The following is a 16,081-nucleotide window of genomic DNA, read 5'->3' on the forward strand; positions in this document are numbered from 1 at the left end:
GTAAAAATATAGATTTCCGGCTTTCCCTAGAACATCCGAGGGTCTGGCTACCTTGGGCCCCGTGTTTTACATGGCAGCTGCCTGGAGTCGGAGCAAGGCTGGCCAGGAGGACAGATGGGGCTTGCTTTGCGGCACGTGCCTGTCCTCCTTGCTGGGTTGTGATGGTAGGCAGAGGGGCCATGTCACCTGCCACCATGTTGCTTCTGTCGTCCCTCTCAGACTTGGCCAGCGCGCTCAGTCGGGCTCACTGTCTGCACCTGGTAGGCATTTGTGAGCCTTGTCACAGAGGTGCCAGTCTGTGCCTGCCCCAGCTCAAGCCCTGTGCTGACCAGTGACTGTGAAAGTGTCCACTCCCTGATTGTCTCCCTTCCTTCTCCTTGTGGCTAGGGAAGGTTTCTAAGTACGGGTAAGGTGTAAAAATTCTATTAAGAAGTATTTTGAGGGGGCTGATGCCGCAGCGCAGTGAGTTAAGCCACCATCCACGGGGCTGGCATCTCATTTGGGTGCAGGTTCGAGTCCCTGCTGCTCCACTTCTGATCCAGCTCCCTGCTAATGTGCCTGGTAAAGCAATGGCACATGGCCCAAGCCTTGGGTTCCTGCACCCACATGGGAGACCCAGATGAAGTCCTAGGCTCCTGGCTTCGGTCTGGCCCAGCCCTGGCTGTTGCGGCCATTTGGGAAGTGAACCAGTGGATGGAAGATCTCTGTGTGTGTGTGTGTGTATGTCTGTCTGTCTCTCTCTCTCTCTCTCTCTGTAACTCTTTTACATAAATAAGTACATCTTTTTTTTTAAAGAGAAGTATTTTGAATGCCTGTATATGTATTTTAAATACAGAGCAGTCAGCTTCTACTTTTACCAACTCACGGCCAACCTGGTTTCTCCTACAGCTCCATCCTCTGTCTCCATTACACCGTAACATTTCAAAGCAAATCCTGAACATGGTATCATCTCATGTATGTGTCTCTAAGGGACTCTGAAAATGTGACACCAGTAGCACCTGTGGAAATTACTAACATTTCCTTTTTTAAAACAAACAAAGATCTATTTATTTATTTACTTGAAAGTCAGAGTTAAAGAGAGAGAGATCTATCCACTGGTTCACTCCCCAGATGCCTGCAGTGGCTGGGGCTGGGCCAGGCCAAAGCTCCAAAACTCATTCTGGGAGTCCCACGTGGGAGGCAGGGACCCAAACGCTGGGGCCATCTCACTGCTTTGCTCAGGGCATCAACAGGGAGCTGGATTGGGACTTGAACTGGCGCCCGTGTGGGATTCCAGCATTGCACGTGCCAGCCTTAACTGCTATGCCACGACACCATCCCTGTAATATTTTTTAAAATCATAAGATATTTAATGTTTAAACTTCCAATTGTTTCATAGTATCATGGACATTTTTCATTTGATTTTATTATTTCAGGGTGGGTTTGCATCAAGATGCCTTGTAGGAAGATGCCTTGGTCTTGAAGTCTGTTGTGACCTAGATCATCTTTGATTAAATACTAAAACATTTGGGGGGGGGGTGATTAGTATTATTTTGAGTATTATTTTGATATTATTTTGAGTATTATTTTGCAGTCAAGCGGTTGAGAAAATGAGCTTGTGCACGGCCTGCCTTTCAGGGCGCGTCCCCGAGGTGCGGTCTGGCCGGGCCCTCTGTCCTCCGCGGCCACTCGGGGAGTCTCGGTTCAGGCTCAGTCGTTCCCGGCACGGTCGCGTCACAGGTGGCGCCGCCCCTCTGCGATGGCCGTGGCGGTGTCCGCCGCGCCTGTCGCCCGCGAGTCTGCGGGGCACCAGCTGCGAACGTGGTGCTGCGCTCTGAGCCCGCCGTCCCTTCCTCTTCTGCTGCCTGGAAAAGTTCTATAAAGGGAAACTTTCCTGGAGTCACAATGGGAGAATTCATATAGGAAGCGCATCATGAATGCTTGATTCTTTGGCTTTATTTGCCAGCTTTAAAAGTAATAATAAGCTAGTTCATTCGCATCCTCCGGTGGGGAGCAGTTGGGGTTGCTTGTGTTTTGTTTGTTGTGGGTTTTTTTTTGTTTTGTTTTTTGGTGCTATTATGAGCCCATAGATGGAAGTATAATTGAGGTTTTCAGATTGTAATGGGCTTTTATGGGTAGTTCCTTGGTCATTTGGCGGATCTCAATATTATGGCTTCCTCTCCTCCCTTCCTCTGTTGCAGCAGCCTGCTCAGATGAGCAGGGAGGGAAGGGTCTCCCCAGAGTGTGCCGAGGGGAAGATGGCGCAGGGGCTCCTGGGAGGGCCTGAGCTGGTCCCCACTGCGTTGTGCGGTCTTGAAGTGGGCTGTCAGAGCAGATGGCGTTTGCCAGGCAGGAGAAGGTCCTCTCGAAGCTACTGTGACCAGCACCCAAGGGGACAGCGGCTTCACCAAGACAGAGGACTTGCTTCTCATGTGACGACACAGGCACCGGCACCAGCAGTCCGTGCGGGTGTGCTGGCCTCGGGCTGCCAGGAGCCAGGCTGTGCCTTACTCCCCGCCCCCCGCCCCGGTCTAAGAGGGGTGCTCCTGTCTGCACTGGGGTGGCTCCTGGACGAGAAGAGAAGGCAGCAGAAAGAGGAGCAAGGGCATCCTTGTGCTGGCGAGTAGCTCCCGCAGCAGGCTGGGTATTCTGTGTTCTTTAGTGTCTAGGCTACAGGGGTGCACGTGGCACAGTCCCTGCCTTCACAGAGCCCACCCCCTGCTGAGGAAGCGAACAGCTTGGCAGATCGGCATTAGGATACTTAGAATGCGAATGATGCTGTCGGCATGGTAATGAGGGTTTTTTAAAAGATTTATTTATTATTTGAAAGGCAGAGGCAGAGAGAGAGGTCCTCCACCTGCTGGTTCACTCCCCAGATGGCCACAATGACCAGAGCTGGGCCGACCCTAAGCCAGGAGCCAGGCGCTTCTTCCAGGTCTCCCACGTGGGTGCAGGGGCCCAAGGACTTGGGCCATCTTCCACTGCCTTCCCAGGCCACAGCAGAGAGCTGGGTCGGAAGTGGAGCAGCCGGGACTCTTAACAGGCACCCATATGGGATGCCGGCACTGCAGGCGGCGGCTTTACCCGCTATGCCACAGCGCTGGCCCTGGTAATAAGTAGTATAAAAAACGTTTAAAACAAGGCAGAGGCCTCACAAATCCAGTCACTGCTGAGCCCTCGTCTTCTGGGTGCAGCCGGGAATCTCGGCCCGTCTTCTCACCGCCCGTGTGCCTGAACAGAGCCCATCAGCCTCGGCGCTGCCATCCTCCCCTGTGGATGCTGTCTGTGCGAGGCGGCCTCTGCCCACCACCACCACCAGCATCCCCTCCAGCTGTGATACCCAGACGTCCCAGATACTTCCCAGCATGCCCCAGGGGGATAAACTGCCCCTGGATGGGAACCAGCATCTGGTGGACTCAGTGCCCAGTGCTGGTGGAAGCCACAGCTGTGTGATGTAGAGCAGGCACCCAGCCACGTGCGTGGGGGACTGGGTGTCCATTCCGGAGAAAGGCTTGCTTTGGTTAGCCGGCGAGTTCGCATGACATCCTGTGCACGCCCCCGGGGGAGGTTCCAGGCTCAGAAGACGCCAGTGAGTGGGCGTTGTCGGAGGAAGCCTTTTCCCGGTCTTGCCGGTGACCCCGAGTGAGGCGGGTGTGAAAGAGGCCATCGGGTGCCCCGGGAGTAGCGAGGAGGTTGCTGCAGGCCTGTGGGCTGCGGGCACCGTTAGCGCCCGGCCAGCGGGACTGGACATCTCGGGCACCTGCTTGGGAGCCGTCTCACCTGTGCTGCTTAGCAACTGGTGCCTGTTCATTCATTTGCTCATTCAGTCATTCATGGAGCAGATTTGCACTGAACACCTGCTGTGTGCCAGGCGCTGGGAGGTCCTGGGGCCCTCCCCCAAACAAACCCGCTGTGTCGGGGGACTGGGGACCCAGATCAAGCAGTGAGAGTTTCAGGTGGGTGCACGGGTGGTCTGGACGGTAGTGGCCAGGGACAGCCTTGCAGGGTTTTGATCTGAGACCTGAACAGGGAGGGGAGGGGTGGAGGTTCCAGGCAGAGGACTGGCAGGTGCAAAGGGCCAGGGTTGGGAGAAACGTGGTTTGTGTGCAGCTGAGAGTCACGGCGGGTGGGCGGGTGGAAGGGAGGCTATGGGGGCAGGGCGGGCCAGAGCACAGAGGGTCCCCGAGCCTGCATTGTATTCTGGGGGGCCGGGGAAGCGCCGGCAGGTGGCAGGTGGTAGTTCGGGCTGTGTGTCTGCCGGCCGGGCAGGGACAGGATGCCCGCGGTGCCTCCTGCTTAAGGAGCACCTCAGGAGAGCGATGACCCGTCAGCATCCCCGTGTCACCCTGTGAGGGCAGCACACAGGTGGGGGTGGGGTGTTGGAGGCCACCGAGCAGAGTGGGTCGAAGTCAGAGTGTGTGAGGAACGACCTTGAGCCGATCCATAAAGGGCAGGGGTCAACGTCTCAGAGCAGGCCCCGTCCCCTCCCCCATGGGACAAGCGGTCAGATGCTTGGCGCTCACTGCAGGCACCCCTCTCTCCGGCCGCCTCCCAGACCCCGTCTGTGTTGGGTGTTGGGAGAGCCCCGCCCCTTCCCAGGCCCCCTCTGGGCCGCAGGTGAGCCGTGTCCTGTCCGCGGCCCCGGCTTCCCCGTCTCTAAAATGGAGATGGCAGCAGTGTCTGGAGTTTCTGGGGAGGGGGGACCAGAAAGCGCATCTCCCGGCGCTGGCCACACAGCGCTCCGGGGGGCAGCCCTGCCTCCTCTTCCTCCTCTTCATCGGCTCCCATCATGAAGAGATCGTGGTCTCTGTCCCTTCCGACCACTGTCTGGTTCCCAGGTGACAGGGGCCAGAAGTAACGGGCCCTTTGTTCCTGGCAGGGGGAGGAGCCAGGGGCTGCACCCTCCCCAGCCTCAGTGGGCAGCCCCGCCTCCTCTCGGCACCCTTGGGAGCCGAGTCCCTTGGCTGTCTCTCTGATTGCCCAAACTCCTGCTCCCTTCTCTGGCTCTAGACCTTGCCATCCAAGTAGCATCTCCTGTGCTGGGTGTGGGCTGGGTGCAGACCAGTGCTAACTGTTCCTCCTGGGAGATGGGCAACGTTGGCAAGAGAGAAAGGCGGGCAGGCTGGCGCCGTGCGGTGTGCAGCTGCTGAGCCAGGGTGGCGCGTGCACCCTCGGATGGCACTGGGGGCCTAGGCGTGGGGGGAGCCTCTCTGGAGGGCAACTTGGGAAAACCCCACAGCGAAACCACAGCACGCGTCCCTTGCCCCCGAGTCCCCCACCTCTCAGGCTCTGTCCCTCTGCCTTGATTCGGCACACGTGTGGGGTCGGGCTGGCTGGTTTACGCACACTGTGACTTCCGGAGCTCTTGCTCACCCTGGGTCACCGGACACAGCGGAAGGCCACCTGCTTAAATCGGAACGAGCCCCGTCTGTCTACAGGGACCCTGGCTGGGTCTGTCCCGACAGCCTGCTCAGCCTGGGGTGCTGATGGCGGTCTAACAGGTGGCAGGAGACTAGGATGACTGAGTGCCCGCTCAGGATGCAGCCGCTCGAGGGACGGTGAGTGGCTGGGCCTGCACCAAAGGCAGGCTCCTGCGGTGTTGTTAGGCCTTGGGCTTTCCTCCTTCCATGCAGTGCGCGTGCGTCACTTAGGAGGAACCAAGACAAACGCAAAGAGCAGGTGTCTGGTCCTGAGGGGACCCTGAGGCTCGTGTCTGGTGCCAGGGTGAGAAGCAGAAGCCGGCTGGTTCCACCGAGGGGCGTGGCTCCTGCCAGGGGACGCGTGCCCATCCTCCTCGCCCAGTGCCCTCGGCTGCGAGCCAACGGTGCCCCTGGCTCTGCCCAGGCGACTGTGGCCTGGGCCGCGACGCCGGCCTGGAATGCCGTCCCCTCTCCTGATCCTGACGAGGTCTCCTCTCTGCTGCTGGACGGCTTCACCGGGGCCTCGTTGGAGTCCCAGAGACCGGGGGTTCCTTTCAGTGCCACCATTCGCTCTTCTTCCCCAGCTCAAATCTGGTCTCCGGGTGGTGAGGACGGGGGTCCCCCGTCAGTCTGCGCCCTGACTGCCCCTGGCCTGAGAGGCCCTGACGGCACTGGCCAGCGTCCTGAGCCTGGCTCAGCTCCCTGCCCCTCAGTGCCCGCCCTGGGTTTGTGGAATTGAGCGGATGCTGCTGCCTGGGTGTTAAATGACGCAGAACCACTTGTCGTAAAACAGGCAGCACTCGTCCCAGCAGCTTCTGCTCGGAGGGGGCTTGTCACACCCCGGGCACACTTCTAAGCCTGCAGCCCCTGAGGCAAGCGCCGTTAGGATCCCCATGCACAATGTGTAGCCCAGAGAGGTTAGGTAACTCGCCCAAGGTCACACAGCTGATTGATGAATTGGCAGATGGAGTTGCTAGAAAGTCACCCAGTGGGTCTTTGGAATTCAGGAGTGCCGCTAAGCTAAACTCGATAGCCTCTGTGAGCTGGGCCCAGCAGCCTGTAAGCGGGGGCCGGAGCCTGCGTCCTGGCCTGGTGTTGAGCACTTCTCCGCTCCGAGGGTCTCTCCGGGCTGAGCTCGCGGAATGTGCAGTGGACTTGCCCGGGGCAGATGCTCGGGCCTCTGCAGCCCTCGGAAACGCGCCGGCCGCCGGGGCCGCTGGCAAATGGGTTTCTCGTCTGCAGCCAGCAGTGCTCCCAGCACTGGGCCATCCCGAGGTGGTTGTGAGAGCAACACTGAATGCCATGGAAAGGATTGTGAAACCAGGAGAGGCTGCCTGGGGGGCGGGGGCACCACGTGCTGCTCCCCCCGGGCCCCCTTGCTCTGTTGTGCTTGGCTCGGCGCACCTTGGACGCCCGTGCTCCCTCTGCAGGGGGACCCGCGGGATTGCCACCCCTTCCCATGCCGAGAGGCCAGCCCGGCTGGCACACGCGCCCTGTTCCGACTGCTGCGGTCCACCTCCCCGCTCCTCCTACAGATAGCATCCCCCGGGCCCGGCAGGCTGAGAGCACGCGGGGCCTGGGGCCGCCCAGGATCGGGCACGGGGGCGGCCAGCGCTTCCCTGGGTAAAGAGCAGTGGCGTTTGCATCCCTGCGCTGGCCGGGCCTCCCTCCCACTGTGGCTGCCGGCAGTTTCTGGGGGTGGAAGACAGAGACCTGCTGTGTTTTCCCGGCTGCCGGGGTTCTGAGAAATCCCTGAGCTCCCTGCTCCGTGCACCCCCTGCTCCCACGGGGAGGGGGACCCCAGCCGCCTCCGTGCCACCAGGCCATCCGTTCTGATCGGAGATTAGGCTCTGAGGATGCTCCTCAGGGACCACTCCTTCGGTCCCCACCCGGTCACCAGCTGTGTGGTGCCGGGGTGCCCTGCTGCAGAGGGCGCACCAGGGTGGGCTCTTGGCTGCTCTGTGAACTGTAGAGCGAGTTCATGTCCCCTGGTCACTTAGCTGCCGAGGGTCCCCTCCGAGGGCACAGCTGCAGTGGGCCCAGGGGCTGCAGGGAGAGAAGCAGTTTCCTGCTTGGGTGGAGCCCAGGCTAGGGCCCGGGCCCCTCCCGTGGGCGCTTTACAGGGGCTCCCCGGCACGGGCCTCTCACCGGGCGAACCCTGGGACCCTGGCCCGTTCCCTGGACCTCAGGCCATTCTGCCAGCGCATTTCCTGAGTGCCTACTGTGTGCCAGGCGGAAAAGCGGTCTCAGAGCCTTGATGCGGTGCCCTGGCCCGTGGCCTGCAGTGTGGCCAGACATGGTCGGCCACGCAGCAGCCAGGGAGCCCAGCCGGAAGCAGCAGCTTCCTCAGGCCCCCCTGGAGTGCCCATGGTTAGCTCGGATCACTTTCGGCCTGAACAAAAAGCTTCTGTCTTTCCTGTAAAGCGAACCTCTGTCGGCAGGGCTGGAGTCCAGGGTGGGCCTGGGTTTAACCGTTGCTCTCCCAGCGGATGGCTGTGAAATGGGTCAGGCCCATTCAGAGCCTTGATTTACTGAACTGCACAATGGGAATACCACCGCCCCCTCCTGTCAACTGCCGAGTGGATTAACGCCATGGATTTCTTAGAACTGCCCATGGTGCCAGCTGCCACCCCCACCCCCAGCCTCTGCTGCCAGCCGGGCACATGGGCAGGTGCTGGGCGGGTGCTGCCCCACGAGTGCCAGGTGCCCGCTGTGTGCACAGGCAGAGCTGACCCCGGGACGGGTGCACACAGCTGCCCCCTAGGGTCCCACAGAGCCAGTGGCCACGCCCGCCCGCCTTCTCCCCCCCACCCCAGCCTTTATCTTCCCTGTCTCCCTGCTTTCCTCCCCTACATTGGTTTTGGGAGTGGACGTGGACATGGACGTGGACGTGGACGTGGGGCAGTGCGTGCTGGGCCGCCCCCAGGTGTAAGGAAAGAAACGCAATCCAGGACCTTTAGCGCTTCTGTATTTTTCTTTTTAAGACTTATTTATTAGAGTTACAGAGAGAGGAAGACACAGAGACAGGGAGAGGGAGAGAGAGAGAGAGAGAGAGAGAGAGAGAGATCCATCCTCCATCTGCTGGTTCACTCTCCAAATGACCACAACAGCTGGGGCTGGGCTGGGGGAAGCCAGGAGCCAGGAGCTTCATCCGGGTCCCCCATGAGGGTGCAGGGGCCCAAATACTCGGGCCATCTTCTGTTGCTTGTCCCAGGCCATTAGCAGGGAGCTGGAGCAGAAGTGGAGCAGCCAGGACTCGAACCGGCGCCCTTCTGGGATGTCGGCATCACAGGCAGCCGCTTTACCCGCTATGCCACAGCGCCGGCCCCAGCTCTTCCATCTTTTTAAAAACATGGTATCTGCAAACCTTCAGTTCTGTTTCTCTAAAAGATGACTTTAAGAACTCTTTTCCCTGATCGGAAGTGGAGCAGCTGGTTCTCGAACCTGTGCCCGTATGGGATGCCAGCCCTGCCGGCGGTGGCCTAACCAGCTACACCACAATGCCGGCTCCTGAAGAGAAACTTTTCATTGTAGTGAAATTTATTTCCTGAAGGTGAGGGGTCTTCGAGCGTGGTTTAGGCTGTTGCCATCCAAAGGTGCCACCCAGCTGGCACCAGGTCCCCAGGACGGAGCTTGTGAGATGTGCAGAGTGCCTGGTCTCACCCGGACCTGCTCTATCATGGACGCTGGGTGGGGGGCCCCACGCCTGCTTCTCCACCCTCCGGGGGTCCTGGGCTCCCTCCAGCTGGAGGCACTGGTTTTGGAAAGCGCTCTCCTCCCCGTGTTGAAGTAAGGTTCTTCGCCGCTGTCTTCCTGCACACCCAGTGCGTCAGCTTCCGCAGACTCTGGTCCCGGGCTCAGCATTCTGTGTGGATGGCCAGCTGGCTGTCCCCCGCCATCCCACGGGAAGGCCACCCTCTCCCCACCGGCCTGGGGTCCACAGTTTTCCACAGTAGCGTGGTCTCTTCCGGTGCTTCTGTTCCACAAGCTGCCAGTCTGTGTTCAGCCGATGATGCGCTGTCGCTTTTAAATCGACAAACGATGATGGCGTGCGTCTCTGGGCGTCACACAGGCGGTCTTGGTGACAGTGGCTTCGTGGAAAGGCCCGGTGTCTGGCAGGTTCAGACACAGCTTGCTGTTGGGAGCGTCTTGGCTGTTGCTCGTCCGTTGCTTTCTCACACACGTTAGAGCGAGCTCGGCAGCCTCCACGGAACTGTGCGGATTTTCCAATCCACTTCAGCTCCGCAGATCCTGGCTCAGTTCCAGCTCATTCAGTTCATGAATGGACACTGCACAATGTTATTTTTTTGGTTTTCCAAAGCCTGCTCGAGGCCATCTGCCTCTCCTTGGGCTCCCCGTCACTTCCAGCCCTGCCATGTGGGCTGGGACACACCTGTAGCCGGCCCCTCCCCGCCCCCTGCAGCGTGGCAGCCTCAGCGGATGGGTGGTTGGGGCGCGCAGCAGCCAGGGCCGTGGTTGGGAGGCTGCCCTTGCCATCACCAAGCGTCTCGCGCTCCCTGGCCTGTGCCGTCGTCTTGTCTGGGGCCGTTTGGCAGAAACGATTTCTCCTTCACATTGGCTGAGTGGTTTAATGTACCTCCCTGGGTGCCCCGGATGTGTGGGCCTCCTGGGATATGGGGCTAGGAGGAGATGGAGTGCCTGGCAGGGTCCCGGTGTGACCTCCCTCTGCCCTGCTTGAGTGACAGCTGCCTCTGCCGATGACCGATGCAGCTCCAGGCCTCGCTTCTTGGCCCTGTACCCTGGGGCCAGGGAGGCTCTCCCTTTCCCCCTCCCATTTCCCCAGCAGCTGTCCCCTGCAGGCTTGTCGCTCAGATGGGCCCCAACTCCCCCCGGCTGCCACAGGCCTGGGAGACAAGTCTTGCGCATGGGTGGCCCCTGTCCTGGGTTCTGCAGAAAAGGAGACAGCTCTGCCCCTGAGGCCCCTACGTGAGCCTGTGTCTTCTCTCCCTGTTCTCTTGCACCCCACAGCTGCCCCGAGACACTTCCTTCCGCACCCCTGCCCCCAGTCTCTTCCCCTGCGCACCTCCACCCTGCCCCGCGCTGCCAGTCCAGGCCAGTCCTGTTGATTCTGACCATTCCTCAGCCTCTGTGGCTGTAGGGGCTGGGAGCGAGCGGAGTGCGAGCAGAGCACTCCTTCCTCCACCGAGCCTCCCCACGGCCGGGCCTTCCTCAGCCCCACCGCTGCCCCCTCGGCCGCCAACTGGCCATGACCTTGCAGCCAGGGTCTCAGGCCATCTCCTGGAGGCAGGTGGAAGCCACACCCAGGTGTGAGAATTCCTGGCTAAATGCAGCAGCTGGGTTTCCCCCTCGCCCTCAATCACCGCTCCTCAAAGAGCCTTCTGAGCCCCGCAGGTGCCAGGCTCTGTCCTAGGCCCTGGAGAGGCCTAGTGGTCCTGGAGAGGCAGAGCTGGTCCTGGCTTCCCGCGGCTCTTACTGCCCTGTGAAGGGTTTCAAGAGGCGGGCTCACTGTAGCCCGAGCCGTGCCTCCCCCTCCCAAAAGAGCGAGACTGTTCCCCATGGTACCCCACAGCTCGGTGTCTCTGTCTCTCTGTCTCTGGCAAGCAGAGGCCGAGCCCCTGGGAACCCCAGCCCGTGCTTGTCGCCGTGCTGGTGGGGCAGTGTGGGAAGTGCTGTGTAGAGGCTTGGGGCCGGCACGTGGCTCTGCAGGTGCTCTGGCGTGACCTTGGCCCCTGCCACATTTCCCTGCACGTGGCACCTCCTCCTCCTCCCCCTTCCCCGTGGCACCGCGCTCTGGGGCCTCTGTGGCATCGTGCTGTCTGTGGACTTGGGGCTCTGGAAGGTGTCCTTGGGGGAGGACAAGGACAAGGAGGCCGCTGGGTCTGGGTGCCGGGAGGTCACTGGTGGGCGGTGAGGAGGTCTCCCGGAGGCTGGCTCAGGGCCAGCAGCTCCGCTCCATCTCGGAGCCTGCGGCCTCCTGGCTGCAAGCCGAGCTGCCCCGCCCCATCCCCACTCTGCCCGCACCCCGCGCCCCTCCCGATCAGCACCTCTGCCTCTCACTGGGAACCAGTCTCGGAGCCGCTGCGTTTACTCATCCCGAGAGCCGGGGACAGCTTGGGACGCAGCCTGGCACCGCGCTTTTCTTGTAAACCCCGAAGCCTTGCTCATAAGGTGGCTGCCGCTGCGCTGGCTTCCGGAGGCCTCGCGTTTGCACAGAGGGTGGGTGAGTCAGAGCACTGCTGGGCGTGGCGCCGGCCCGGCGAGGTGGGCGCAGCGAGGGCTGGGAGGGGGCCCGTCTCTGCAGGATGTGGAAAGTCATCGCCGAGAGCTCGGCTGACCTCAGCCCCACCCACTCTGAGCTGCTCGGTGAAAGTGCTGGGGTGGAGGCTGGCCTGACCTGACATCGGCGCAGCCCAGAGCTGCAGGGCCCCTGGGCGCTGTGGGTGCTGGGCGAGGACCCCCCCCCCCCCACCACCACAGAGCTGCAGCAGCTGCAAACATGGGACGCTCCTCATGATACCAGCGAGGAAGCAGAGGCCCAAGGACATAGACCAGTCTGGGTTCACTCGATGGACCTTGAGGCCAGCGCATCGCCACGTGCCCAGCCCTGCTGGAGGCACCTGGTGCGTGCTGGCCGCCGATTCCCTCGGACGCCCTAAACTCGGGGCAGGGTGGACAGACAAGGACATGGCAGAGCCTGTCACAGAGGCCCAGTGATGCCGGCCCCTCGTGGGAGCCCGCTTGTTGCTCTGCTTGGCCCCCACCCACAGGGGCTGCCTTTGTGAGCTCCGCAGGGAGCCGAGGACCCAGGCGAGAGTTGGGGATTGAGATGTGGAGAAAGAAGGCCCCTCCTCCCCACCGGCCTGGAGTCGGACTGCAGAGGGCGGAGGGTGGGCCCAGCTGGCTGTGTGGGCAGCTCCCTTAGCTGTGACGGTGTCACTGGCAGGTGCCTCCCACACGGGCATAGACTGGGACCCACGAGAGCAGTGTCATGGGCAACACAGTGCCTTGAGGGTCTTAGCTCAGGCCACAGGCAGAACAGCCTAGGCTGAGGTCTTCCCCAGTGCTGGAGGCTGCGGGCGAGAGCAGGTGCCAGCGCTGTCAGCCTTGGGAGCCATTTGCAGTAGCAGGTGGCCGCCTGCTCGCTGTCCTGGTATGAGAGTGCTTGGCCCAGTGTCTGCTCCCCGGAGGGCACCGATCTCATCCTGAGGCCCCCTCCCCATGCCTTCACAATGTGGGGTACAGTTTCAGGGTAAGGACCGGGGCACAGTTCAGTCGACAGCGAGGACTGTCGGTGGAAGAGTCAACCACGTGATGGGTCACTGTCCCTTAGGGACACCTGGTACAGTGTCACAAGAGTGCTCCTTGCCGGTCAACCCCCGCGGCCTTTCGTCCTGGGCCTGCAGTGCCTGCCTGTGGCTGCCACAGGGAGGGGTTTGTCCGATCCCCGCAGCGTCTCTCCAGGCAGGCGGTGGCTTCTCCTGCCGCGAGTCCGAGGTGCGACTCAAACCTTTTCTGGGAAATTCATGACTTAGAGTACAAAAGCCACATCAGGGGGTGTCACAGGGGACCAGGGACATGCGCGTAAGTGGGGCTTCGTTAGCCCGTGGGGGTCCTGAGTCGGGGGCTGTGCTGGGAGCTGTGGGCAGACACAGAACGCGCCGGAAGGTAATTGACGGGTGGGGGCGTTGGCGACTGGGCCGGGAGACCCAGCAAACACCCAAACAGCAGGTGCCCAGCTGGGATTCCAAGGGAAGGCTGCGTGAAGCCAGGCCGGAAGTTCTGTGACCCCAGGAGGAGGATGGGAAGCTTGCTTCCTGCTCGTGCCCCTGCAGGTCTCCCCTGCCTCCCGCGGCCGGCCCAGCCCTTGTCTGCAGCAAGGCGGGGACCCGCGGCCTCAGCTGTCTTAGGAGAGATGCGTGCTCCAGCCTCCCACCTTCCAGCCTCCAGGGAGAGAGGCAGCTTCTCAATTAGTTATTTACTTTATCATCTCATTTGTGGTCACAGGCTGACTTGTGGGTTTGGATTACTGTGTCTTTCCTGAACCTCAGCGCGATGTAGTAACAAGTGCAGGCCTTCTGCTTTTTTTTTTTAAGGCAGTGAGGTTTTTGCAGCAGCTCTTGCTGCTCAGCAGAGGTTTGGGGTCAAGGCTGCCATGAGCTGGCAGGACCAGGAAGCCCGCTGGGGTCGGGTCGGGGTGCTTTCCTGTCCTGCCGGCGGCGGCTGCGCGCGATCAGAGGTGTCGCGTGGCTGTGCGCCGGCAGGAGCCGGTCTCCTCCGACTTTGCATGCTCATAGTCCTTCCTTTCAGAGCAGCTTGGCTTAGGAGAAAACCACCAATTGTTTCTTCCCCGAAGGCCTGTCGGCTTGGCCAAGCGGTGCAGGCGGGAGCGTGTCCTGCCCCAGGGAGGGAGCTGGCCATCACCATGGAGGACTTCGGCCAGTGTCCGTGCTCGTCCGAGCTGGACCGATGCGCCCAGGTCCTCCCGGAGGTCTGGGACCCTGGTGGGTGGGATGGCGGCCGCGCTGCCATCGTCTGGAGAGGCTGCTGGTTGCCCCGGTGCTGTCGGGGAACCGCCGGCCTGACTCAGCACATCAGAGAGCCACTTCCACTCTGGGACCCTAGGTAGTGCCAGGGCAGGTGGGGCGTGTTCACCCGCAGCTGTCTGGGTCTCCAGCGGTGGCCTCGTGATTGGCCCCACAGTGGGCAGCGAGCTTCAGGACAGAGGTGCCTCGCAGCTGAGGATTTGCAGGTGGCACCCAAGGGGCACAGTGCCCGGGTCCTCTTTCACGCCCTCCCCGTCCCACAGCTGGGCACTCACTCCCCGTAGGACCAGGCAGGACCAGAGGCGGCGTCTTGGTTACTAGGGTGGACCGTCCTGTCCTATCCTGTCCCTCCCAGGGCCGGTTCTCTGAGCTCATGATCAGGTGCCACTGAGCCTGCTGGCCCGGCTCACCGCAGCCTTGCCCTGGGGAATATCCTCACCCCCATCCCAGGGCCAAGGAGGCTGGGGTTCGGCAAGAAGCTGTGAGACCTATGCAAAGGCACTGGGGACAGCTTTTGTTCCAAAGGCTCGGTGCTCCTCTGCCAGGGCACAGAGCCCAAGGGCAGACTAAAGGTCCTTCAAGTTGGGGAACCCTTGCCCCAGGCTGGGGCCCCAGGCAGTCTGCCCCGTGCTCAGGGCTGGGACTGGACAAGTCACCCTCTGTCTGCCTCTCGACCTTGAGCTGGGAGCGGGAGTCACGCAGCCTCCCCCAAGGACGGCTGTGAGGATGAAACCTGGGGAGGCGGCTGCCCTCAGGCCCCGGGTGCTTGTTTGCAGCCGCAAAGCACACAGAGCGAAACTCCACGAGTAAACAGGAAGCCGCGCCGCAGGCAGAGGTCAGGTACTTGCTGTGCGTTTCCCAAGCGGGTGACAGCGCGGGGCTCACCTGCTGGAGGCTGGCTCTCTGGGGCCCCCGACACTGAGCACCAGGCGGCTCGGTGGGTGGAGGTCTGCAGAAGGAACCCTGGTTCTAGGCGGACGGTGTTGAGAGCCTGGGCCCCTGGTTCCACCTGGGTTCAGATTACTCCTGCTAGGCTGTGACGTCAGACCGGATGTGACGCTGATACTCTGCGTGTTGTTCGCTCAGTGAGTGTGTACAGATAAAATGAAAGTCTCGGGTGCTCTTTGTCCCTGGGACGACTTAGGTTCCCGTGGGAGCGCCAGGATGGGGGCCGGGGAGCCTGCTAGTTTCCTGACACGGGCGCTGGTGTGCGCTCTGTGGCTGGAAGGAGGGACGTGTGTGTCCCGTAGCAGGAGCGAGCAGCCCTGCGTTGCTTGCGGTGAGGACGCGGAGGCTGGTTCTGGCCGCGTTGGGCGTGGGCTGTCGGGGGTAGATCCGTGTCTGAGCCCCGAGTTCAGGCCTGCCGGGCTGGGGTAACAGGGAGTTTGGCGCTTGTAGGGACAGGGAGGGATTTGGAGCAAAGCAAAAGGCGGGAGCCACCGAGGAGCACCTGGGGTTTCGGAGCGTGGGTCTTCACGCCCAGGGACTGGCCTGAAATGCATGGTGCCAACCAGGGCGCTGCTAGAGTCATTCCCGGAGGGTCTATCCCTGGCCGCCGAGGTTCCAGGGCGGTCACGGCGCGCTCCGTAAGAAACTGAACCCCGAGACCGGTTCTGTATCCGGCACGCGTGACGCAGCATAGGACCAGGTCATTCAAAGGGGGTGGGCAAGACCGCTGTGTTGACAGCTGTAGGCATCGCACGTAGAGCAATTTGCTGTTATTTAAAATGGGCGATGGACGATGAGAGCGTGGCTCCTGGCCTCAGGCCTGGTCCTTTCCTACTGCCTTCACAGGGGCTATAAAAACAACGTTTTTGCATTGTTAGCAAAACTTCCCAGAAGGAAATGTGCAGTCCTCCGAGTGTACGTGACCGCCACGGCCAGATCTCCTGCACAGGAGGAGCCCGCAGGAAGATGGCATGGGAGGAGGGCCCCAAGGACATTCTCTTTCCCCTGATGGGAGCAGAAGCCAGCTTTGTTGTTTTAACCTCTGGAGCTGGCCAGGACGCGAAGCCCCTGACCCACCTGCAGCAGAGCCCCCCGGCCCAGCTCAGCTCAGGGACTCACACACACAACCCTGGCGTCCTGCTGACCCATCTTGGGGGCCGGGTGGGGGGCGGGTGCTACAATGCTGCAGGACTGGGGCTTAAACTGCAG

The 16,081-nt window shown here is 61.4% G+C and overlaps 1 protein-coding gene and 1 long non-coding RNA gene across 6 annotated transcripts in view; one reads left to right on the top strand and one right to left on the bottom strand.

The window, feature by feature from the left end:
• Window positions 1-16,081, bottom strand: part of LOC127487350 (uncharacterized) — a 1,183,652-nt gene that overhangs the window by 443,729 nt on the left and 723,842 nt on the right. The gene's annotated exons all lie outside the window — the stretch shown is intronic.
• The window catches only part of NFATC2 (nuclear factor of activated T cells 2), a 138,646-nt gene that overhangs the window by 113,489 nt on the left and 9,076 nt on the right, over window positions 1-16,081 (top strand). The gene's annotated exons all lie outside the window — the stretch shown is intronic.

This window comes from Oryctolagus cuniculus, chromosome 11 (genome assembly GCF_964237555.1).
Source record: "Oryctolagus cuniculus chromosome 11, mOryCun1.1, whole genome shotgun sequence".
In the NCBI taxonomy this organism is placed as follows: Eukaryota; Metazoa; Chordata; class Mammalia; order Lagomorpha; family Leporidae; genus Oryctolagus; species Oryctolagus cuniculus.